General features: G+C 41.7%; 1 long non-coding RNA gene across 2 annotated transcripts; it reads right to left on the bottom strand.

Moving 5' to 3' along the window:
- Positions 1-14,671: 14,671 nt before the first annotated feature.
- On the bottom strand, positions 14,672-25,186 carry Gm34982. 2 transcript variants are annotated; one of them, XR_386258.3, is made up of 6 exons: positions 22,544-25,186; positions 21,133-21,338; positions 19,102-19,344; positions 18,831-18,940; positions 17,831-17,951; positions 14,681-15,212 (listed from the first exon to the last, which is right to left on the bottom strand). It is a non-coding gene; the product is annotated as a predicted gene, 34982 (long non-coding RNA). The 2 variants fall into 2 exon arrangements; XR_877458.2 differs by having other exon boundaries at positions 14,672-15,212; positions 21,133-25,186.
- Between the last annotated feature and the right edge of the window lie 334 nt (positions 25,187-25,520).

The following is a 25,520-nucleotide window of genomic DNA, read 5'->3' as shown; positions in this document are numbered from 1 at the left end:
TTTTTAAAGTTATCATGCAAATTGTTGAGCTTTATAATAACACCCACATATATCTGTATATGCATGTATATGCATATGTCAATATAGTCACTCTTATTCGTCCTCCCTGCCTTCTACCACCTCCCTCATCCACTCATACACCTTTAAATACTACTCACTGGACAGAGAAGCCATTGACTTAATGCTCAGATACAGTAATAGACATATGCTACTATCCCTATTTTTATATAAAAACACTGAGTCTCGTTGATATCCTAGAGTCTTTTAAGCCATAAGCTTCCCTTTTACCTGGGAACTCAGACAAACAACCTAGTACTCAGTGTTACCCTTATCTGAGTCCAGAATTTAATATTTAAGCTAAACTTCCACTTCCTCTCAGTGTTCTTACAAGACAGTAACCTTTTTTTCCTTAAAAAAAAAAAATGATCTGGGGGAAGCATAAAGAAACTCAAAAGCTACCTGGAGTTCATAGGAGTTCTCATGAGTAAATGACTGTCCTTGAAGTGACTGAGCTCTAATTCCTTGCCACAAACAAGCAAGTTGTCATTTTCATTTACTATGATTTTCCTTCTGTCTTTGGAATTTTCTATTACTAATTTTTAATTTTTTTCTATTATTTTCCATACTATTTTTTCTCTTAGATTTTACCCCCAAGAGACTATTTAGCCAGCAAGAAAAATATAAACACTCACCTTCATAAATATTCTATGATTGCTGTATTTTCCCATGCAATACACTTTAAATATACATAACATACAACATTTAAAAGCAGAAGTGGTTGCCCTGATTAAATTTCCTCCAGCTGGTGCTTTGCCCTGACATTGACGCTGTTAGGGATGATTAGCTTTTCGTGGCATCTAAGTTCACAGTACCTGCCTGTTACTGAATACAATGTCATTCTCAAGCTATTAATACCATTCACAGGTACGATGCTGGATAGACTTGGGTTTGAACTTCTGTCGTTTACCTGCCAGCTTTCCATTTTAAATGTAATCAGAGCAGACCTGCCTTTGAAGCTGAAAGGACGTCAGTAATAGCCAGCATGTATTGAGCTTTGGCTACAGGCTGTGCATAAGGAACAGGCATTATCATGTGTCATCTCTTCAACTCTGTGAGGTGCCTATGATTACTCTGCATATTTTACGAATAGGAAAATTGGATCTCTGATTAGCATTGAACCCAAAGGCACATAGCAGAAAAATTGTAGACTCTAGCTTCCATGACTCCAGGGCCCATGTTCTGTTTTATTGTCCTCAATATTAGGCAGAATACTTTTCAAAATTAGTCCAAATGAACACACTACACACCAAACTGAACCACACCCAAAGTCTGTACAAGTCAATAAACTGCTACACAACTAGAAAATAAGCATTCATGAGGGGAGCTGTGGAAGCTCACACTACATTCTACACTTTCAGAATCTAGTATATTTTTTGTACATGTTCACCAGCAAAAAAAAATAATCTATGACAGAATCAGAACTAGAACAATTGATCCCATTTTATAACTTACGTCCATTACCTGTCTCCATTTTGTTTTTTATTTGTAAGGGTTTTATAATAAAGTTTTATTTTAAATTTTTAATTAAAAACTTAGTCTACTGAAACTTAAGGTAATAGTTAAATGGGTTCCCTGAGTATTGTTTTTTTTTTTAAGGAAAGATGACCATTTGTGAGAAATATAGAAGTCAACTCAGGTACAATGGCTCAGACTGTCAGTCCAGTACTTGAAAGCTGAGGCAGAAGGATTTCCACAAGCTTGATGACAGCCAGGAGTTCCAGCCCAGTCTGTCTGGGATACAGAGTGAAACTTTGTGTCATAAAATAATAATAAGGAAGGGATGGAGCAAGGGAGGGAGGAAGAAAGGGAAAGGAGAAGGAGGGAGGAAAGGAGGGAAGGAAGGAAGAAAGGGAAGGAGAGGGAGGGAGGGAGGGAAGGAAGGAAGAAAGGGGAGGGAGGGAAGGAAGGGAGGAAGAAAGGGAGGGAGGGAGGAAGTGTGGAATGGAAGGCAGGTCAGTCTGTGTTACAAAACTTGTACCATTCTGAACAGCACAACACAGTAGTAGTAGAATCATTGCTTCAATCAAGAATGTGTTTTGGAGCTGGAGAGATGACTCTGAGGTCAATTAGGAGGACCAGAGTTTGTTTCCCAGCATTCACACTGAGCAGTTCACACCTGCCTATAACTCTAGCTCCAGGAGACCTGACATTCTCTTCGGCCTTCTGTGGGTATGCACATACACATGGCATACACTCACACTCACACACACACACACACACACACACACACACACACACTCACACACATGCACATTTAAAAAAAAAAAAACTATCTTAATGTGCTCATTAAAACCTAACAAGTTACTCTCAAAACTTAGTCTTAAAATAATAAGCACCATTTTTCATCACTGCTTCTGTAAACCAGGAATTTTGGATGGAGATTGGTGGGACATCATGGCTCTGAACCTCCACAAGCTGTGGCTAGTAAGTATCAAGAATCACCAAGGGCCAATCATGAATCCTTTTACCAAAAAGGAGGTCTTTCTGTCTGATGACTTTTGGGAAGCCTCAATCTCTAGAGGAAGAGAGCCTCCCCGCAGGGTATTTTCCAGGTCAAGGCATGGTAGGTCCGCTGTCAGAGGAGATGGAGTCCACTATGCATAGGCTGGTGTGCCTGTGTAATGTTGAACTTGCTCTGGATAAGACGGTGTTACTGCAGGAAGTGTGAGGTTAAGAAGGTGAGGGATATTCACTCTAGAAACAAAAGCTTTGTAGGGAAGAAGAAAAAGGACGCCAGAGAAACCACTGCAAGGTTTTGAACCCTTTGAATAGTTTTAGTAAGTGTGAGTTGTTTTAATGGATGGCATCAATTGATTTCCCTGTATGTCCACCACACCTTTTCTTTCTTTCTCTTTCTCTTTCTCTTTCTCTTTCTCTTTCTCTTTCTCTTTCTCTTTCTCTTTTTCTCTCTTTCTTTCTTTCTTTGTTTTGTTTTGTTTTGTTTTGTTTTGTTTTGTTTTGTTTTGTTTTGTTTTTCGAGACAGGGTTTCTCTGTATAGCCCTGGCTGTCCTGGAACTCACTTTGTAGACCAGGCTGGCCTCGAACTCAGAAATCCACCTGCCTCTGCCTCCTAAGTGCTGGGATTAAAAGTGTGCGCCACCACTGCCAGGCACACCTTTTCTTAACACCCACAGAAATCATGATATAGACTGAAATGTGTTCCACTCCATGTAAAAGATGCTGAATGATGCGTCAAAGGAGGCATAGACTGAAGCAAGGATGTCTGTAGGGATCCCACTGCATCTGAGGCACACAGTTCTCTCATCTTCCTTCTAACACTTGAAAGTGACTTTCTCTGTGAAGTAACTCATAGGTGATTTTTCAGAGAATATTAAGGGTGTTGGTTTTGTGGTGCAAACACAAAAACTCCAAGGGAAGATTAAGAACAAAATTCACATCATGGGATATTTGAATGGTGATTTTCAAGCTCATGGAATCCAGGTAGCAATTAGTTAGTAAGATATAAGCGAACATTCATTCCTCCATGTCCACCCCATTTTCTTCCTCTCCCTATTAAACCATAACCAGAACTGCCAGTGATCTTTACTCTGACAGGAGCCAGGCCAGATGATCACATTTCTGTCAGTGTTACATTCTCATGCTTCCCAAGTAACAATGGGTTAAATATTTAAAGCTTGGTGGTGATGAAGAAACAGGCTCAGACCATAATGAAAATTTACCATGGGGGGAGGGGAGTAATGACAATTTTTTCATATGTGTGCCTTGATTAAAACTGAAGTCTTTTCTTTTATTAGTTAGCGTCTGCTCTGTTTCCTGCTCCTTCATGACTCATGCTTCTTCCTAGAACATCCAGATCCCATTGTCAACAGAGCGTCTATACATTAGAAATAAAATTAGTATCTTCCTCAAGTTCCTTCATCATGTTCTACTGTTTTACTTTGTGTTGGAAAGTCGCAGGTAGAGTCCTGTCCCACATCACGGCAACCTTGGCAATGACTCTTCCGACATTCCCAATATCTACCTCTAGTTAGCTCAAGAATCTCAGCCAATTTACAAGATTGATTTTGCATCTTCTCATTAACCAAGCAAGCATTACAAATTGAAATTACACACATTACTCTGTAGCGTAATAGAATTAGTGTAGAAATGACAAGAGGTTTTCTGCACTTGATTTAGAAGGAATAACAGCTTGGAGTTTGGTACATGGAGCAGGTTTTCTCCTTGCTTTCCTGTTCTTTTCTGAGACATTAGACCAGGAAGAAGAAACAACTAGTGTTAGATAATCACCCGAAAGGTTTGACCATCAGAAGTCTTTAGTGAATGAAATTCATGGTTAGCCCTTGCTCAGTTCCTCAAAATTCTATCTCAATTAGCACCTATCAATCGATGGTTCGTTTCTTCTTGTACATAACACTTAATTATAAAAAAGTTAATTCAATGAAATAATCACCAAGGAATTTTAACTAAAAGTCAACCATACCAGCTATTTGATAAGGCTTCTTTTTTTGTAATCCAACATTGTCCTACAAACCTGTGTAAACGATGCATAGCAGAGAGTTACTCAAACCACGACAGCCTTGCCTCGTTATCAATAGTCTTCAGAACAGAGACCATCATCATGGCAAAAAGAAAAAAAAAAACCACCCTGTGAGCAGGATGCTCTTCGGCCGATGCACTTCAGTATCTCACGTACAACAACTGCAGGCATCATGGCCAGGAAGAGAGAAGAAACTGCTCATGATTCTGCTCTGCTGGTTCAGATCTGTTCAGAGAAAAGAATGGTTGCGTCCTCAGAGCAGAATGCCTTAACCACTAGAGGTTTTCTTTGTTATGAATTCCAATCATGTCAGCCTTGGGAACAAAGAATTTGTTGAGTCACTCCATGCTTTGATTTCCTTCCCAACAGCAGGAAGGATGCTTCCAGAATGTTAGCTATAACATCTACCAAGGACCTATGATCAGTCATGAGAGTTTACATAACTATAATACTCTTTCAATATAAACCAAGGATGTTAGAAGACAACTAAGAGAATTTAATATGATTTTTACTAACTGTCTAAGGCAGGGCATAAAACATTTTAGATTTGAGGTTTGGCAAAACATGCTTAAATAGATATTTGAATTTTTTTAAAAATCTCTTTTATGATTAAAAAACACAAACTATACAGATCATACGCTTGCCCAATGATGCAACACACATAAGACAGTTTCTTTTATGTCTATGAACACTGACATGTGAAAAGACCTTTTCTCAATGATACAAAGAAATCAAGAAGATTGGAAACACAGGGACCATTGCTCCCAAAACAGTGATGTGCTCTGGTGATTAAAGCAAAAGAACTGCACAAAAGGAGCAAATACATTTAACCATGTACATATATTACAGTGGAGTGTTTGTTGAAGATGGCCTTTTCAGTGAATGAGGAAGAGCATATGGCCCTCAGCAGCTGTCCATCTGGAACAGGAAATACAAAGGTAGCTTCTTACATACTAAATATAAAAATTTATCTAGATGAAAATTCTACGCTTAACTATAACACCACTAAGAGGAAACCTAGGAGACATGACTCACAATATCATAAAGAAGACTGCCTTTTTAAAAAGAAGAACTCCAAATCTCTGAAATCACAAAGAAAAACAGACTTGACCATGTGAAACTGTAAACCTCCAACATGAAATACTACAGACTGGGAGGGGGGGACGGGGACCCTTGGCAGTGTGTAATGGAAGATGGGATCTAACTCAGGCCTGCAGTGAGGACCTGACTGGACAACCTAAAGGATCAGACCATATATAAAAATAGAGCCTGACCTATAACACACAGCAACCAACCTGAGAAGCCAGCCAAGGCCGTGTAGCACTCCTATCGCATCAGTCACTACACATAAGCAGCTCACTCACTGGTTTAAAACTAGCCAGAGCAAACCAAATATGCACCCATAATGCGTGACAAAAGATGTCCTAGTTCCAGTGAGGCCACCCACAACTTCTCCATGGCAACAACCTCCCACAGGGCACAACTCAGCCTTCCCCATTTTCCCCATTGAAAACCTTTTGGGCCGGCATCACCCTGTTTGTCAAATGAAAATAATGGTAGCCAGCCCCTCACTACAGCAAATTATGGATAAACAGACATATTTGTCCTCAGCTAAGCAGCATGTGCTTTGTTCTCACAGTGTTAAATCCACTCATAAAGCAAGGATTAGAGAGATGGGTTTCTGATGGCACACACAGGCTAGGGATGGGAGGTGAGAGGTGACCGACATCAAGGGATAGACTGGTTCCTTGTCTTTCCTAAAGATACATGTATTGTTTTAAGAAGGGCCCAGGGACTCGTGTGTGTGTGTGTGTGTGTGTGTGTGTGTGTGTGTGTGTGTGTGTTCCCCTGAACTCAGAACCATTAACACCAGTGTTATAGTTTTAATGATCCTTGTGGGCCCTTTCGGAAATATACAACAACTACACATAGTCTTTATCCATCCATATTGTAATGCTGTAATTAAGTACCTGAGATAGGTAAGTTTGTAAACTGCGGCTTCTTTTGACTCGTAATTAAGGAAACCCAAGGCCAAAGAGTCACCTTTGATAATAAGCTTTGACTGGCAGAATCCTGAGATGACACACAAGGCATCACACAGCAGGTGATAGAGAGCACACGTGACTATCTGTCTTCTTTCTTCCTCTCCCTCCCCATCCCTTCCTTCCTCCTCCCTCTCTCCAAATGACCTCATTTAATGCTATTCGACTTTAAAGTCCCTTTTTCTACCTTTTAAATATACAATGGGAATTACATTTAAACATACAAATCTTTGGTGGATACACTTGAGCCACATCTAAATTATAGCATAACCCAAAACTATGGTGTAGATCAAGTGGCACGATGCACCCCTCCTTCTCTCATTCTCTCTAAAATATTATTAGTTTGATGCACTCATTTCTTTGTCATTGTATGCTGTCTAAGACAATCCTTACAAGCTGAAATAGCCAGTGCCTGTTTTAAAAACAAGAAAGCTAGTGAGGTACGAAGGTGGTTTTGCTTTTATGTGTTTCCAAATATACGAGGCTACAGTTCTCCCTGACTTCACTGATTCAGAACAGCCACAATTATTCTACAAGCATCTGAAAGACCTTCCCTCAGAGCCTAATGAGTGAGGAAGGACGGCAGAGTCTGTATTGTTGGAGGAAGTCTCAGGCAGGGAAAGCTCGACGTCTCTCGAGAACCAGGAATTTGCCAAATGTGATGTGCAGATCCTATGACGGTCAGCACTAGTGCAGCTGATGCTCTGATACAGGCATTGATGCTCTGATACAGGCATTGATGCTCTGATACAGGCATTGATGCTCTGATACAGGCAAGCTTCCGTCATTAGTTTCTGCAGGAAACGAATCCACTTCTGCTTATTGGAGAAAGAAAGAAATGCCAAAACAAGGTTGTCGGCCATTTCTTGTTCAGTATTGTCTACAAACATTTGTTGCCAAAACCGCCCCAGTTAGAGGTAATGAGGGGTAAAAGAAGCCTGGACCTTGGACAAAGAAGAGCAGTAAAGCTTCCCTAGAGAGGGTCCCACTGACTGAGAGGGGGAAGCGCTCTGTGCTTACATTTCTTCTTAATATTTTCCTCTAAGTAAATAGACCTTTTATATTATTAATAAGGATGAATCACTGGGGCACAGGGATGTACATCAGTGGGTAGAAAGCGTCCCCAGTATGGAGAGAACCCTAGGTCTATCCCAGAACCCCATAAACCAGGCATGGTGGCAAAGAGCTGTTCCCCCAGCACTAAGGAGGTGAAGCAAAGAGAATGATCCAAAGTCCAAGATCACCCTCACCATTGGCTATGCACAGAACTGCAGGTCAGTCTAGGGTCCATGACATCCTGTTCCACAAGCAAACCAATCAGGATGAACGATCCCCATCACAGGCAGAATACTGTGAGATCAACACTGGCATTTTCGTGTGGTTTTTATTTCAGTTTTCAGTGTCTATGCTTCTGTCTGTCATCCACAAATCATCACCTCCATATCACTTTTTATGCAAACACCGGGTGTCACCCTCCTGAGCAATATAATTTTATGCCTTAAGATGCGTTAAAACCTCACAGTTAAAATCTGAATGGCCTCAATCACCATTTTAGCCTAATGTCTGCAAGCGAATTGTACTTGGTTCAGATCGTTTGCAGAGTAGAAATGTTAGATGCTACATTCTAATTCCAGAAAGTTACTGCAGATGCCGGTAACAGAAGTTACCAAGAAATGACTATCAACCTGCAGAAGGCAAACTCAAAGTAATTTGCTCCCATAGAGTCTCCTATAGACTCTTGGTGAATATCAGGGGTAATTTATGAAGGTGTTTTCCTGCACTAGGACACAGTACTTTGGTGAATAATATTCAAGTGGCAGAAATATTAAAAAAATAGATTAAAAAATCATACAGAGGGAAGCTTCTACAGACTCTTGAAATGAAAGCAACTTGGAGATGTTGTGGAAGCTTTCCATAATGCCTGGAGAGTTGAGCTTTTTAATGTAGTAACATCTGGAAAGTATTTAATGAACTAATTATAATAAATTTTAAGCTGTGTCCTTTAATTTCCATGTATAACTAAAGGCTCTGTCTAAAAGGTGATATCTTCCTGGGATTATTTCAAACTGAAAGTATATTAGTGGGAGTCTGGAATAGTTTTTTTTTTTTTAACAGAAAAACGTTTCAGATTTACTTTAATTAGTACTTGTTAGTGACCAAAAACTTACTTCTCCAAAATCAACATTGATATTATACAAGCATTCTTTGTCCCCCTCTTTCCTTCTAAACTAGAGATTAAACTTAGAGCCTCATGCAAGCACTGCACAACACTAACTTTTAAAATATTTACCCTGTGTTTCTCTAGCCTAAAGACTAGGTTATCTACTCTAACTTGTGTCTTGGCTCCTTCTAGATTCCATGCATCTAAAAAGGAAATAGTGTTTCTCTGGGTCAGATCCAAGGACTGTGACCTCTTCAATTGTTTAGCTTCTATATAAATAATCTCCCAATCCCAGGAGAAATATTAACCTCTGAGTGTTGACGTAATAATTTTTCTAATACTTTGACAATGCCGCATGCTATTTCAGACTGCAAATTCCTGCTTCCCCTCTGCTGGTAAATTAAATAAGGTATTTGTAGCTCTACTAAACTGAAACATGCAATACCTAACCCTTAGCACCTTAGAATATGGCTAGATATAAAAATATCCTCTTAAACCTTTTATTACTTTAAAATGATATCTTTACCGTAGAATTATTCCATATGTCGTAGATAACACAGAGGGAGATCTGAGCGAATACAGAGGCAGAAACTAACATCTACAACTCAAGGAGAGAGGCTTTGGGTGAAAGAGACCCTGCTGGTCTCCTGGGGTGGGACCTCTGTGTGAAACTGTTTTAATGAAAAGTTATTGATACTCTTAAAGTTTTAACATCACCTGTTTGGCCACCACTTAATGACTAGTTCCCTAAACCCACTCTCAAAGCTCGTCCTTCGTATCTCCACCAGCATCTCTTATCGCAGATTTAATACGGTCAGATACTGGCCTGACTCCTGATATCTTCCCTCAAAACTCCATCTTCTCAATATGTGGCAAGTCCAGCAACCTCCCTACCAAGGCAAAAAAATCTTAAGGATTTGTTTTTGTTTGAGTTATGTAACTCTTTAAATTAATTACCAACACCTGTTTGAGCTACCTTCAAAACAAATCCAGGTACATGTGGTGGTTTGACTAAGAATAGGCACCGAAGGCTTATGTAATTGAAAGCTTAGTCATTAGAGAGTAGAACTATTTGAGAAGGATTAGGGAGTCTGGCTTGTTAGAGAGAGTATGTCACTGGGGGTGGGCTTGAGGTGTCAAAAGCTCATACCAGACCCAATGGATCTCTCTCTCTCTCTCTCTCCTTAAGCCCCATCAAAGGAGCAGCAGAACTTGGCAATTCAGCTACATGGCTCTGGATTTAGAGTCAAGGATACAAAAAAGGAGATGGTCCCCTCTCCCTCCCAGCAGCAAGAAAAGCCAGTCCAGGTATGTGTAGGGAGAGGGGGTTTCCCTGCATGGAAGCCTAAAGAGGCCACTGCATGAAATGTGAAGGTGATGCTTTCCCTTAAAGGGTAACTCCAGGTCTCATTCTGGAATTTTCCCTGTCCAAGGGCATGAAGGTCACCCATTTAGCATGCTGCTCTGTTTGACAAACTGTATTTAGAAGCAGCAACTAAGGAGGTATAAAAGTGAAGATGAATTGAAGTTATTTATAGTCGGGGAAAAATGCATTGAGGAATGAGGTAAGAAAAATGTGTTTCTGCAGAAGGAATGCTTTATACATGGTTATGGAATGCCCATGGGCATAAACCACCAACCAATGTGACTCACTTCTTCCAAGTGGCTGGACCAGGCTGTGGGCAGCTGAAGGATGCCTAGGGCACTCACAAAACAGGCACCAAAGTGGTGGGAAGCTATACATCATGTTCTTCAAACGTGGCAACCAAGTGGTAACCAATGGGGCGGGGTCATTAGACCATTATGCCCGCTTTATAATTTAGCCTTGTTTTAATTTTGGATTAGGGCATTAAGAAGCATCTTGATTTTGTTGGGGCTTAGGCATCTGTAGCTGACTGTCAGCACGTCTGCAGACGTAAGCATCATCATCCATTGGGCACAACTTTAATGCACTCCTCCCTCTCTCTCTCAAGTTCCTCACTTCGTGAAGCTTCTTCCGGATGCAAGTAACATTCCTCCAAAATAAGATCTCTTCAGTCCTTGAAGCTTCTGTTTTCTTTGTGTCACAACAGATAGGGAAAAGGTGTAGATACTGGGATTCCTTGGAGCCGTGCATTTAGCTCGTGTGGATGCCCTTGATGTGAGTCTGTGTGTGCCTTAGCTAGGCACGGGGATGGGGTGGGTAAGAAGGACATGGGGAAGATGGAAGGTAGGTGGTGAGGAGCAGGAAGGGATATAGCTTAGAAGACATGAGGGAAGCTCACCCACAATGGAGAGATAATTCGTCTCAGCATCTCTTTGAAAATCTGATTTCTATTGATAGAATGAATTACCAAATATCCTAGTCTAAAAGGCATTGTAAAGCCACCAACATTAATCCTCACCAAAACTGGAGCTATAATCTTCATGATTCAATGATTTAACTTTTAATCTTTTTTATAATTGAACATGTTCAGGCAATTAATTTGGGTTGTCTGAATGTTCTTTTTCTCACCTGAAGTTAAATGAGTTTTCCGTATCATGTTTTCTGTTTCCGTATTAAAAAAATAGGTTTTTATATTACTGACTATACAGTTTATTTCATACTGCTCATCATGAAATAAATTCAGTGGCTCCTAACTAACAGCTACTTCTTTTTAAAGATTTATTCAGTTTAATTTAATACGTATGAGTATTTTGCCTGCATGCATATAAGTAGTCCCTACATGTTCAGTGCCATTTGAAGTTAGAAGAGGGCTTCAGAGTCCTTTGGAACTAGAATTACAGATGGTCCTTGGTTGCCATGTGAGTGCTAAGAACTGAATCTGAGTCCTCTTTCAAAAGCATAGAAGTACTCTTAACCATTGAGCCATCTCTCTATACCACCCCCCCCCCCAAACAACCAGTTCTCAATGAACTAGAGATAGATAGGCAATAATCTATAGCGACTGGAAAGAAAACTAGTTTTCATAAAAATTGTGTTTGAAATTTCATAAGTATGTATCTAGTGTGTACATTTTTGTTAGTTTTGCACAAAATTCAAACCATAGATTGAATCCATGTATTTTCAAAGAAATTAGCAAACTGATAAGATCGGGTGAAATCGAATGCTTAGGCTCACACTAAAATGGAAATTCTTCTATCCATGTAGACTCACGTCACTACAGACATTCAAAAACATTGACAGTTCTCAGGAAGCAAATGCACTACAAAGAAAACACAGTTCTACTTAAAATTTACGTTCCTTCAAAGGGCTGGCTGTTGGGTGCTCAGCTCTAAATGGGGCATCCACAGCAACCCCCTCCAAGGCTCGGGGAACATCCCAGAAGAGGGAGCAGAAAGAGACATAGGAAGAATGCTGTGAAAAACTGTCGCCTAGACATGGCGTCCTGCTGCACTCATGAATCCCCAGAAATAGTGGTCACCTGCACCATACATTCTCCAGACGGGACCCAACATGGATGAAGAAAGGGACTCACTCAGCCCATGCCTTCCCTGAGAATCTGTAGACTGCAATTGCTGGGGGAGGAGTAACATTACTCGGCACTGTAGCCACTGGCAAGCTCCCCTTGCATAGGAAATAAATTTACTCCATGTCACTCACTCACACACACACACACACACACACACAGACACACACACACACAAGTAAAGAGACTTGGGAGAAGAAAGAATTTGGCTGGAATGAGAGGAAGGGGGTAAGAGGATAATGGGAAAAGATTATCAAAGTACTTAAATACATATAAAAAACATAAAAAATATTTAAAAAAATACATCCCTATCTCATTAAGCTCATTTCACAAGCTTAAGGGAAAAAAAACCAAAAATGCAAAATGTAAACGTTATTTGCTTAAACTTTTATATTAGGACTTAGGATCATTTGATTTTTTTATGAGTGAATTTGATGACTAATTTGAAAATGATTATAAGAACGAAACATTGACATATTTACTGGGAATTAAAAAGCTTACAAGAGACCTACTCAAGGGTACTCTCAGTATGACAGGAAATATGTGTGTGTGTTGGGTGGGGGGTGGCATCTTTGGTAGCTTAATGAGGAAGTACTGCCTGAGTCTGAAACCCTATTCTGAAGATGTCACTGATTACCTGATATGACTCCATAGTCAGGCTGTGGAGGGAGAACCGGTCAGGAGCACACAAGTGGAATTAGTTTCCTATGAGCAAGTTCAAGGAAAAACCTAGGAAGGTACAACTTGGAGCTTTCTGGAGCCAGTGGTAGTTGACTGTACTTCTTGAAGCTCTCTGGTGTCACCCCAGATTGCAACAAACAACCTTGTACCTACCATTACTCTCTTGCTAAGTGACCACATTGTCAAAGCACCTTCTAAATAGGTTTATGCCCATAGATTTGTGTCAACTTTGGTCAGGGAAGATCCTTTTTTATGGTGAATACAGAGATTTACAACTGGTCAAAATGCTAAGCATATATAACTGAGTGTTCATCTGTGGGTAACTAATCTATAGCAACCTCCTTGAATCCAAGGCCGAGAACATTGCAGAAAAAGCGGGCAGTATCATCAATACCACCTCTTCAATAGAGTTAGTATCATCACCTAGGCATTGTCTAGGACATAGAGTGGCCTCCAGCCATACATCCTGCCTTGCTCTTTACAAAACTAGTGTTTGCCTGAGTTTCTACAAGTCGCTTATTCCCCTTACCCTTTTCTTCAATCCTTCCCTTTTTCTTTCTCTCAGTATAGAACATCAACCTAGAAGTGGGTCCGTGTAAGAACTGAACCATCTTCATCTTGATTTAATATGTTTGAAAAGGCAGGCATAAAGTTAATCTAGTCAACCCATAAGAATATTTGAAATTCATTGACCAGCCCCAAGAAACCTTGACAAGTCATTTTCAAAATGGCACAGACTATAAACGGAAAATGTTGTTTTTGCTGGGAAGAAGTCCAGAAGAAGTAAAACTCTCCTAAGATTTATGCCACAGCATCTAGGCTTCTCTGCCCTCATCTTCTCTTGCAAACAGTAGTAGAAGTTTAAAAGCCAAAGTCCGAGGCCCAAACTCCATAAATAAACCATCTGGACAGAGACCACTGTGAAATGAGATGAATTACAGCAGTGGTTCCAACTCAAACTTGCTCTCTCAGACCCCCTTCCTCGTGTATGAGAATGGAATCTGCTAACCCCAGTGGGCCTGCCCATGCTTTTGACATCTCGACAACAAGTTGTTACCTACAAACTTCACACTGGAGAATACACAGCCGGGTCACAAATAATAAATAACGATAAAAGATAAAATAAATGCATTTTAAAGATCGCATGTTTTGAGTTTATAATTTTGTGTTGGGAAGCATTTTTAGCTCCTCTGCACTGCGTGTGGCTTTTGGGTTGCACATACAAGTGACAGCTTGTTTAAAAAAAATAAAAAGCACATAGCTTTTTATTTTTGACCCCAGATGCCCACATACTAATCTGTAGACCCTGTGAATGTTACCTTACATGACAAATGGGTCTCTGAAGATCAGATTAACTTAAGATGGATAGCTATCATGAAGGTCTGTACAAGAGACAGCAGAGAAGTCAAAGAAACAGGAGAGAAGATTGACTCAGGGGTGAGACAGAGAGATGCCTATGAAGCCAGCTCACCCAGCCCACCCAGGAAACAGGCGGCTCTCGAAGCTGGAAAACAAGGGGGGGGGGCTGCCCCACCCTCACAGCCTCCAGCGGGAGCAGCAGCCTGGCTAATACCCTGAGCTTAACCAACAGACTGAGTTCTTCCTCCTAGGATCCCAAACAGTGACAGAGCAAACCCAAGGCATCTTAACCACTGTTTCTGGTGATTTGTACAACTGAGGGGATGCTCATATGCTTGCCAAGCGTTCCTCACAAAGAACAGACCAAAGATGGTAGGAAGTGTGTTCCATTCTAAGAATAGGTAGGGAGTCCCAGGCCTATCTTAGCTTGAGTCCTTCATCATATTTATCAAGGTATAGTCATTTTATAATAAAACCAAATTGATGTTGACAGAGTGCCTGACTTTCTCGAGTTCTCTGAAAATGAACGTGAGGGCAATGTTGACATAATATTTCAGAAAAAAAAATGCAGTTAAAGAATGAAGCCGACTCTCAACCTGCGGTTTAAATGTAAAGCAGCCCAGCCTCTGGGGTCCACGCGAGCTACCAGTTTATAAACCACTAGGCTTCTCAAAATGTTCTACCTTTATTTATTTGGGGGTTTTATTTATTTCCATGTCTGTGTGTGTGTGTGTGTGTGTGTGACAGTGTGGATTTATGTGCATTTCATGGGTGCACCTGGAGTGATAGGTGGTTGTGACCAGCTTGATGTGGGTTTTGGCAACCAAACCCTTGTCTTCTGCAAGAGCGGTAATTGCTCTTAACTACTGAGCCATCTCTCCAGCACCTTCTGGATGCTATTTCCAGGATTCCTCTTTTTTTTTTTTTTTTTAATTTCTTTCCTTGGTTTGTATAGAAATTTCTAAAACAAGAAAGAAAAAATAAAGACGTTAATTCATTCACCTACCCTATCCCCTTCTTTAGGCGTTCGCTTTATTTATTTTCTATATCAGATCTATGTTTTGCTATTTGCTTTGGGCTGAATTGGATACTCGAGTGACATTTGAAACAATCACAGAAACTGAAACTTGGTAAATGATGTCCCTGAGCATTAAAACTTCAAGGTCCAGTCTAAGCTTCAGGGTCAAACTTTCTTCTACACTATTTTTCCTTCTAATTTTTATAACATCACTACCAGGACTCTTCCTTAACTTCTTATCCAATCATTTCAGTGCTCTTTAAAACTAAGGATAAACCATACAGGCTACATAGAGTTGAATGTTAATTCATGTGGCGCTTCCAAGGCACCAACCAAAGAGAGGGACCTATATATGGAGGACATTGGCTGTCAATTGACATTTCTGTGCAGTAGATGTATTCCTTCCAATTTAGTGAAAGTGCTTACAAAACAGAAAGAGAAGTCCTAAAAGGTTAAACTGTGTGAGACTTGAAATACAAAAATCTGTACCTTAGAATTAATTCAAGAGCGCACAGGACATCCTAGCAGGTTATTATTTGATCTCATCCTGGCTGTAAGTTCCTCTTTCACAAGGGACACTTGGCCTCGGAGTAAAATACAGCCGAAGGCATCAGAGCTCACACAAGAAAATGCTCACCCTTAAAGCTAGCAAGAGAAAAAGGGCCACGCAGAAAGCTGGCAGAGAAATGAGAAGTGACCTCTCAGAGAAAGGTCAATAGCTGGTGTGGAGAGAAAAATCTCCGGGGAACTGTCACTGTCTGAAGAGGAAAATGACCAAAGTGACAAATTTCAGAGCAGAGAGGATGGGCTCACAACAGAATGGATCCACCTACTGGCTTCCTTTGAGAGACCGTGCTGAAGGTCACTTCTCAGGAAAATCTTAGGCATGCGCCTGTAAATAAGGCAGGGAGAAGCCTGGGCTCCAAGGTCACAGTTAACCGTGGAGAAATGCCTGCTTCTGGAAGGTGAAGATAGGAATGGCCAAGCAGAGCATTCTCCGCTGGCAGCTGCTGGCCCCAGTCTTATCACCTAGCTCCTTGAGGACCTTTGCTTCAGTATTAAAAATAAAATGCATAGATGTGCCGTGATGATCTCCTGAGTAACCATGACCACGCTTCCTCTCTCCCTTCCCTTCCTCCCTCTCTCTTCTCTCTTTCTGTCTCTGTCTCTCCCTCCTCTCTATCTCTCTGATCTCTCTTGCCCCTGCCTCTGTCTCCGTCTCTCTGTCTCTTTCTCTCTTGTATGTGTGTGTGTTCTAGTTATTGCTGTGACAAAGCATAATAGCGAAAAGCAACTTGGAGAGGAAAGGGTTTACAAGGATTGTAGTTTACAGGAACTCAAGATAGGAGCTGATGCAGAGGCCACGGGACTAAGACCCTGTGGCAACATCATGATAGAAAGACAGATAGACAATTAAAGACATGAGGACCATTGTGAATTTTCAAACAGCTTCCTTAAAAAAAATGAAGAAATGAAAATGTGACACTCACAGCAACAGTCCTTTTAGTAATCCAATATATTCAGATGTGAATCTAAAGATATGGAATTGGACTCCCCATGGTTAAGTACCCGGCCCACTGACTGTGACTGGTGACTCTTGTGGTGGATAATGACCCTTTAAATGATGAGGATTTGTAGAAACTTTGAGGAAGAGACAAGTTCGGGTGTCTCCAGATGAGCACCCCAATGGCCAGGAGCAATGCTTGGAGAGCAGGAGTGAAGCGAGACTTATGTATAATGGTCCGTGCAAGAGATGTGGTGGATCGGAGCCAAACAGCAATGACGACAGGCTGGAGAGACATCTGCAAGACTGCATGTGTTTGGTGACTAGATGGGGAGGTAAAATGAAATAGCTAATGTGGTCATATAATAGTAATAACATCTATCCAGTCAAAGATACTAGAGATGGAGCTTGCACAGGACCATTTAAGACGGGAAGCAAGGGTACTTCATTCCTGGGTGAGCGACATTTGGATTGCTCGAATGGCAGCCACATAGAGATGCTTAGCAAGCTGTCAGCCATGATTTCTGAACCTCAAGAAAAAGATAGGTCTAGAGATTTAGACGTGTAGATTTAGAAGTATTTACAGTGTTAGTGAGCGCTCCACTCCAACAGTATCGTGGGAAAATCAAAAAGAATAACAGTAAAGGAAGAAGAGCTGGTGACACTGACGAGGAGAAGATGAAACAGGTAGAGAGTCCTTGGGAGAACTTTGGGCTTCTGAGACATGATAACCATTGTTGTCACGGATAGCCGGGGTGCTAGAATCAGAAACCTGAGATTCTGTGAGGTCCCAGCCATCGTCTTGCCTTCCTCCCTAGTCTCTTTTCTTTCTCTTTCCTCTTTCCCCTTTTCGGGTTTCCCTCCCATTAGACTCTTTAATGTACTACAGGGAGTATTTGAAGCACGTATTAACACTGCTCCTAATATTCCCAGATTTAGGATTCCAAGACTCATCCTTTATTGTACATTCAAGCTCTATGAAAAACAACACACCAACTCTAACCCGAGAGCCACCCCTGCACCCCCTGCACCCTGCACCCCCCTGACACACACTCACTTTGAGGCATGTGGATGGAGAGCTGAGAATAGTCTGAGGCTGTTCAAATAAATATTCAAGCATATCTTCACAGCATATCTTCCTCTAACTTCAATAAGATGGTAAGCTGAAAAGCATCTCTCTTAAAGGTAAAACATATAAAAATCTGTGCAACATTTCTTTGCTCTTAACACTTTCAAATTTGGAATACAGTTTGAAATATGCAGATATTCATCATTTTGATACTTTAATGTTATCTCTTTCAAGTTTTAATCACTGCTTTTAGAAGTTCCCTTTAAAGACATTCACTTTGGATGAAAGCCGTAGAATACAATGTCGTTCTGAAACAGCCGTTTTCCATCAAACGCTCTGTGCTTTAAGTTGTGAAAACGCATTGATTATGCCGCCAAGCATCGCTAAAAAGTGTTCTGCATCATAAAAGAAACTGCAGCCCCATTTGTTATCATTTAAATTGTAAATTGTTCATTTGATAGAAACAGACTGAAGCTGAACCAAACTATAACACAGGAAAACAATTCTGATGCTCTTTTTTTGAAAAGGGTGGTTTGGTGGCCCCCTAATCTAAAACTAATCTTTTTGTTGGCCTCCAAGCAAACACACACCGCAGATTTACTGTTACATTATTGTCAAGATGGGGGGAGGGGGGTAGGTCATCTCAGTCCCTTAGAGTGGCATTGGAAGAGATTAGAAATGACAGGGATGCTAAAAGTGTCTGAATTCCATCATCTAAGAGCAAAACCCTGAGGCTTAATGGGGGCTCTTGCTTTCCCATATTTCATGAGATGAAGGTGTCTGTGTTTGCCTCCTAGGGGACATGGAATAAACTTCAGAGATGTAAAACTATTAGTCTTAACAAAACTAATCCAAAGGTCTGTTCTATTCAGAGCTAACACTATCTGCCTGATATCAAAGCTAAAGCCAGTTTTGAGCTGAGTTTCAGGCACACAGTCCCAGGGATTCGACATTTCTTGGTCAAGGAAGAGAAAAGAGACAGCAGTACCTCTGTGGTCCACAGCTGAGGGCCCAGCTATTGGAAGACTTCCATATTCTTTTCATCATGCCCCAATTCTTCTTTAAGTAAAAGAGGATTGACTATTGATTTTATATGTCCTAGAATATAAACATATAGGCAGATAATATACAAAAGCTGGAATGTATTCAGCTGACTTTTTGTGACATAAGAATAATTGTTTGGCTGACATTTCTGTAGTCTCATGCACTACTTCACTAAAGTATAAATGCTGGGTTTCATATCTGTATTAGTTTCTTACCTCTGATGGAATATTCTGCAATGAACTTATATATCCAGTGTCTGAAATCCATTTAGATCTCAAATTTCCACCAAAGGTCCATGTGTTGAAGGCTTTGTCCTCAGCCCATGATGCTACTGGGAGGTAACAGTATCTTTAAAAGGTAGAGCATTTTGGAAGGAAGCCATGTCATTGGCAACAGGGAAGCCTGGTCCCTTCCTGTCTTTGGTCAGTCTTCCTCCACCATCATATCCTTTGAAGCCACTGCTCCAAAGAAACAGATAAGACACTTTGAACAAAGGAAGAAGGACATAGGCAAAAAAGGGATTGGAAAGCTGAAATGGTAACTTCTTGTTCCTAGACATCATGTGGAGGAGATGACAAGGGAACTGGTTTCTAAATACAACCACTAGGCAAAAGGAAAGAACCCAAAAGTTATATGAAATGCCCACTCCAGTCTCCAACCTGAGGCCTTCCTCCATCTCAAAGGAATAAAGCTGTTATTTCCCCTGCCTCCCAAACTTGGTCTCTGGGTTTCCTGAGTGGTTTAATTCTTTATCCGTTGGGGAATAAACTTGGCAATCGCCACCAGTGCTCTGATGTGACAACAGCTAAAGCTAGGGTATGTGCGCACAGAATCAAAACATTTTCCCTTTACCATTATTTTTATATCTTTTCATTGGATTTATTACTATCATCAAATGTTTAGCTTTTATACCGTCATAATGGCCCCATTACAGAAGTTCTTATGGAACTTGTCATTTCTCCCTAAGTTGTGCAAGCTCTTTACTTTGAAACTGAGATGGCCCTGCCAGACACAATGTTGGCAGCATAATATTGCATGACATCTGAGACTAGGTTGAAAAACGCCATGCCCTCTGAATATATGGGCCTTACCCTGAAGATGGTGCCCACTCTAGCATAGGAGGGTCTTCTCCCAAAAAAAATCCTTACTGGGAATGCCCTCCCAAAACAGCTCAGAGATCAGTCTTTTAGTTCCTTCCAAAACCAATTAAATTGACTATGGAGATTGTCTATTACATTGGTCAAATTCAGATGGAGCAGAGGGAACATTACAGACCTGGAGATCATTGTTGGACAGGCTGAAGACTTGGATGCAAATGCATCCCACCCAGCATCCCACCCAGCATCCCACCCAGCATTCCACCCAGCATCCCACCCAGCATCCCACCCAACATCCCACCCAGCATCCCACCCAGCTTCTTCCTTTACTCAGGTGGATGCTCTTTACTCCTTCACATGTAACTTACTGCACACAAAGTTCCATTTAATCACCTTTTCCAGTAACCTTAACTAAGGGTAGCATGAGTCGGATTTTAATTTCAGTGGAGACCATGGCATACTTGGATTCTGAAATATTATCATTCCTGGTTTTCACAGTGGGCAGAAATAATAAAGGCACTGTCTAGTCGGGATTTCTATTACAGCAACAAAACACCATGACCAAAAGCAAGTTGGGAAGAGAAGGGTTTATTTGGCTTATACTTCCATATTCAGTGTTCATCACTGAAGGTGTCCAGAACAGAAACTCAAATAGGGCGGAAACCTGGAGGCAAGAGCCTATGCTGAGGCCTTGGAGGCATGTTGCTTACTGGCTTTCTCAGCATAGATTGCTCAGCTTGCTTTTGTATACAACCCAGAACCACCAGCCCAGAGATAACACAACCCTCCATGGGCTGGGCCCTCATCCAACAGTCACTGAGAAAATGCTTTACAGCTGGATCTGATGGAGGCATTTTCTCAATTGTGATTCCCTCCTCCCAGATACCTCCAGCTTGTGTCAAGTTGGGACAAGCTAGCCAGCACAGATACATTGATCTTTGCATTGATTCTTCCAATGACATGAACCAAGCTGATGGCTGATAGTAGGGTACACCTCAGTGATTTAAACAATGAGACACTTATCTGTCAAACCCTGCCTTCTACTTTGGGCATTTCATAATTAATTCACAAAGTTGAACCTCAAGCTTTTCCCTGCTTGTCTATTCTGTGTTCATAGCCTCTTCTGTGTCTTCACATGAGCCCACCTACCTGCAGGATCCACTGATTTCTGCATGTGTTCAATGGTGACTTGAGCCCATTGCTCTAGCACTGCAGAAAATCAGAAGCAAATGAGAGCGCACACTTGTTAGCTGCACAACGAAACGAGGAACCACCTTGTCCTGCTTCACCATCCTGGAAAACGTAGTGAAGCACCATCCTTTCTAAGGTGAAGTTTCTTCAAGCCATCAGTCCATCTGTGGAAGGAAAAAATGTTTTCCCTTCTTGGGAAATCTTCCATCCTAAAAGAAATTTCCAAACTCAGAGGTGTGTACTGAGTTGAAGGGCCATATCTTTGATTTGATGGCCATATCTCCCATTAGAGTGAATGGTGCATCCTTCTTGACCAGCGTTCCTGATCAGTATAGCCATAAAGCCATACTTCCGTGGCCACAACAGGCTTGCCAATCATTGGCTTTTTCAGTTAAATTTGGTTTTGCCACAAAGGCACATGTGCCATATATTAATGAAGAAAAGTTGAGATGGAAGTGGTAACTACCCCAATTTGATTAACATATATTGCACACCTGTGGCAAATTACCACACTGTACCATATGACCTGTACAACTAAGATGATTGATTTTTAAAATGCATACATACACTTACATTTTTAAAAAGATTGTTCTCAGTCCCACAATTCTCTTGAGACACAAAGTCATAGCTACACACATAAACTCAGTGATCATCCCTGTTGATGCTAATTGGTCAATACATGTCCTGCTCAGAATTGTGCCACTACCACCATCACCACCACCACCACCACCACTACCACCACCACCACCACCACACCCCTCCCACACTCAACTTCTTCCTGAATTCAAATCAGTTTACTCTCTCAGAAAACTGAATGTACAACACAGTACTCCAGTGTCATGGGGGAGAAACAGGATCCAGCAAATGAGCCTTGGGGCTGACAGTTCAGGTTCCTCATACCAAGGGAAGGGCCTGGGGCTGCACTAAATCATCTATTACTTAGCCCCAGGGTCCTTGTCACATGACTTCTGGTAATCCAACATGCTCAAACTTATTCTTCCTCAATAATCAAATATAATTCTACTATTCCAACACACATGGGCTTTATTTCCCACCACACATCACCTAGCTGTAGCTCAAGTCTTAAAGTCAATAAACAGAATTTGTCTGATTCAGTCTCACTAGCTATAGAGGGACACTTGCTCCTCTGCCATGGTACTATAGCTTGATGAATCTGGAAGTTCTCGAAAGAAGATCGTCACATGCCCTCAGTAGTCACAGTGGTCACAGCTATTATAGGTATTCAGGGGTAGAGCTTTCTCTTCTCGTGACCCCTCCAAAGCTTCCAACTATAGCGTAATGTTGGCCACCATAGATGACGGCCACTACGAACATGATATTGTGAGCTCTTACCTGGCCAGGACCTTACCTTTGACAAGTTACTAGAGGGTCCCAGAGATGGCACTTCAAGTGTTGCCACACCAAGGGGGCAGTTTACCATCAGTATCATATCCAGAAGCCTGAATTGATGGGTGGTGCATCATCTCCAGGAACCTGTAAGCTTTATGCCATCTCTCTTCAGTCCTCTCCTCTTGGAAGCAGGTCGACACAGCAGGGGACAAATTACACAAGGCATACCACTTTCCCAGATTTCACTTTGTAACATTTATACACTGTGATTCACTCTGACTTTAGGACATCTGCTTGCCTAGCAGCAGGCATCCTAGTCAGCCATGGAAACTGAACTTGGCAGACTTGTATTATCCTCTAGACCTGCAAGTGCTTGCCTGGGGACCATGGCCACTTGGCCTCCTACTGCCAACCTCTGTAACTAGCATGTGACTTAAGGACTCTGAGCTTGAGGGGTGGCGGGGGGGGGGGGGAGGGAGATTCTGGAAGAGAGGTTGAGAGCAAGTGAGGGCTGAGGCTTATTGACCAAAACTAAAATCATTCCCCGGGGTTCAACGTGATGAGATGATGAGATGGGAAGCCAGCAGAATCTTCCCTAAGAAAAAGGAGAAAGGTTGAAGCCATAGCTCAGTTAGAAAATTTCTTGTTCTGTCTCATTTCACCTCAAAATAGTCCTTCGCAGAGAATTAGGCACATCCTCCTTTAAGGTAAATGGGTTAAACAACATGGAGCCTGTGAGTAGAGACTAGCCTAGGAAATAAGCCATCTATTTAATGATAGCCTTCTCCACAGGCCAGGGATTTAGGGAACTGTGAGGTTCTAAAGGAGTAAAAAAAAAAAAAATCTCCTTTCTAAAATCCATGGAAGAGAACCTGCTGACTTTATTCCTAAGGAGTCAATTAATTAAAGTTAAGTCCTCACAAACACGTCCAAATGCCAATGCCAGTTCCAAATTAAGGGACCTGAATGCTCATTCCTGTCTGACCCCCTTTCACCCGTCTTAGCACCTGGCAGATTTGTGGACCGCAGCTGGTGCTGATAGAATAGAAACAGGCCTTAAGGAGCAGGCAGGGACGATGAAGCGGTCAAGGACAAGCTCAGCCGTTTATTTTGTAACTTGTTTCATCTTTTACTCCCCAGAGCTTCTTTCCCACATGTTCGTCTTTTACTTTCTCATCCTTTTTTTTTTTTAAACAAATCCTTTACTTTTTATCCACATTTTGAATGCCTTCAACACCTTATTCCATGGGGGTGTGTTTGGGATGAGAAACTATTTTGAAGTCCATCGGTGTGAGTCCCTCTGCTGAGGATACCTGGCCTCTCAAGATGTTACAAAGATGGATATAGCTCGGCTCCAGCCCAAAGCTCCCAGTTTAGTGCCAGGCACAGAGGGGCATAGAGCACATGGCTAGTCAAAATGCTGGCCCGTTCCCTTGCTCATTGGCTGTCAATCAGACACCCATACTGCAGGCACCTAGCTTGGCCCTTCACCCCTAAGTGTTTCCTTAGAGGCTACCCAGGAGGGAAAGGTCCAAGGCTGAGTCTAGTTTGTGTCTCCTAAACTCTTCATTAAAATGTAACTTACAGCCTAAGGTCTATCATCTTACAAATTAATTTATTCAACTATCTTCTCAAGGAAGTGAAGGAAACAGGACAGGATAAAAGAGTTTTGATGAACTCTCCTGAACAGAGGTTTGGGAATAAAAGAATACTTGTAGGTGAACTGGAGAGAAGGAAACCCATGAATTTCCATTATTTACCTGCATAATCTAATTAAGTATGGATTAAAACTCCACATTAGGTACATATTATGTGGGTCATTTTTTAAACATGAAAAATGTGAAGTTCAAAGTAGTTATCTGGTTGTCTCACCACTGCTGAGAACCCAAGAGTGAGAGTCACAATGGCCAGGCCAGTCTGTATGCCTTCGGGAGTCTGACCCATGTTACCTCATGTTTTCCCAGTATCACCACAGCTTGAAGTGCCCTACTCCATTCTAGCCTGGCAAGGAAGGTGATTTCAGAGTTCCTCCTGTGAGGCTGGAGCTGCCTAAGAGTTTCCTCAATTGGATTGGATCTGTCTGTGATATAATTCATCAGAATAATGGTTAGAGATGTTCTTCACTCCTGGCAGCCTCTGCTGTCCCAGACCCCATGCTGTTACTTCGCTGACAAAGTCTCAGTGAGAACCTGAGGCAGGCAGAAGCAACTGCTGCTTGCCGACATTCAGACTCTTCCTTGGAACCCAAGCCATGATTGGTTGATTTCAAAGGGTGTTCAGGTCTCAGACCCAGTGATCCAGAACCCATTTTTCCTTTGTCTGCTGAATCCCCTTTCCTCATCATTTTCTAGATGTGACAGAAGGAATGCCGTAGTCGCCTACTCCAAACAGGATCACATCTGTCCAGTTAACATTCCAGACAGAGCCCAGTTTTCTGAGAAACTTGTTCAAAGCTCAAACTCTATTGTCCTCTGCTATTGCCTGCAAAGGAAGTTCTTTCTTCCTGTGCTCAGCCAACTTCAGCCTAATGTAGCCACAGAGTCCAACCTGTGACAGACACAAAGTCACACTGGTCCATGGGCCACTTGATGTTCCTTTCATTTGACAAAAGGAGCAAGACATACAGGGAGGCTAAGTTGGATGTGAAGAGAAGAAAGAAAGAAAGAAAGAAAGAAAGAAAGAAAGAAAGAAAGAAAGAAAGAAAGAAAGAAAGAAAGAAGGGAGGGAGGGAGGGAGGGAGGGAGGGAGGGAGGGAGGGAGGGAGGGAGGGAGGGAGGGAGGAAGGAAGGAAGGAAGGAAGGAAGGAAGGAAGGAAGGAAGGAAGAAATGAAAGACAGAGACAGACACCGCTGCTGAGAGGGAGAGGAGACAAGATAGGGGAAGGAGAGGAAGAAGGAGAGGGAAAACAGAGAGAGAAGAAATACCACCTCCCAAGAAGCCATGACTATCTCCTGATTGGTACAGGGGCATCTGCAATCCTTACACTGCAGAGTTGG

Source organism: Mus musculus, chromosome 18 (assembly GCF_000001635.26).
Source record: "Mus musculus strain C57BL/6J chromosome 18, GRCm38.p6 C57BL/6J".
NCBI lineage: Eukaryota > Metazoa > Chordata > Mammalia > Rodentia > Muridae > Mus > Mus musculus.
Note: the sequence above shows the minus strand (reverse complement) of the source record. Positions and strands in the feature narration are given on the sequence as shown.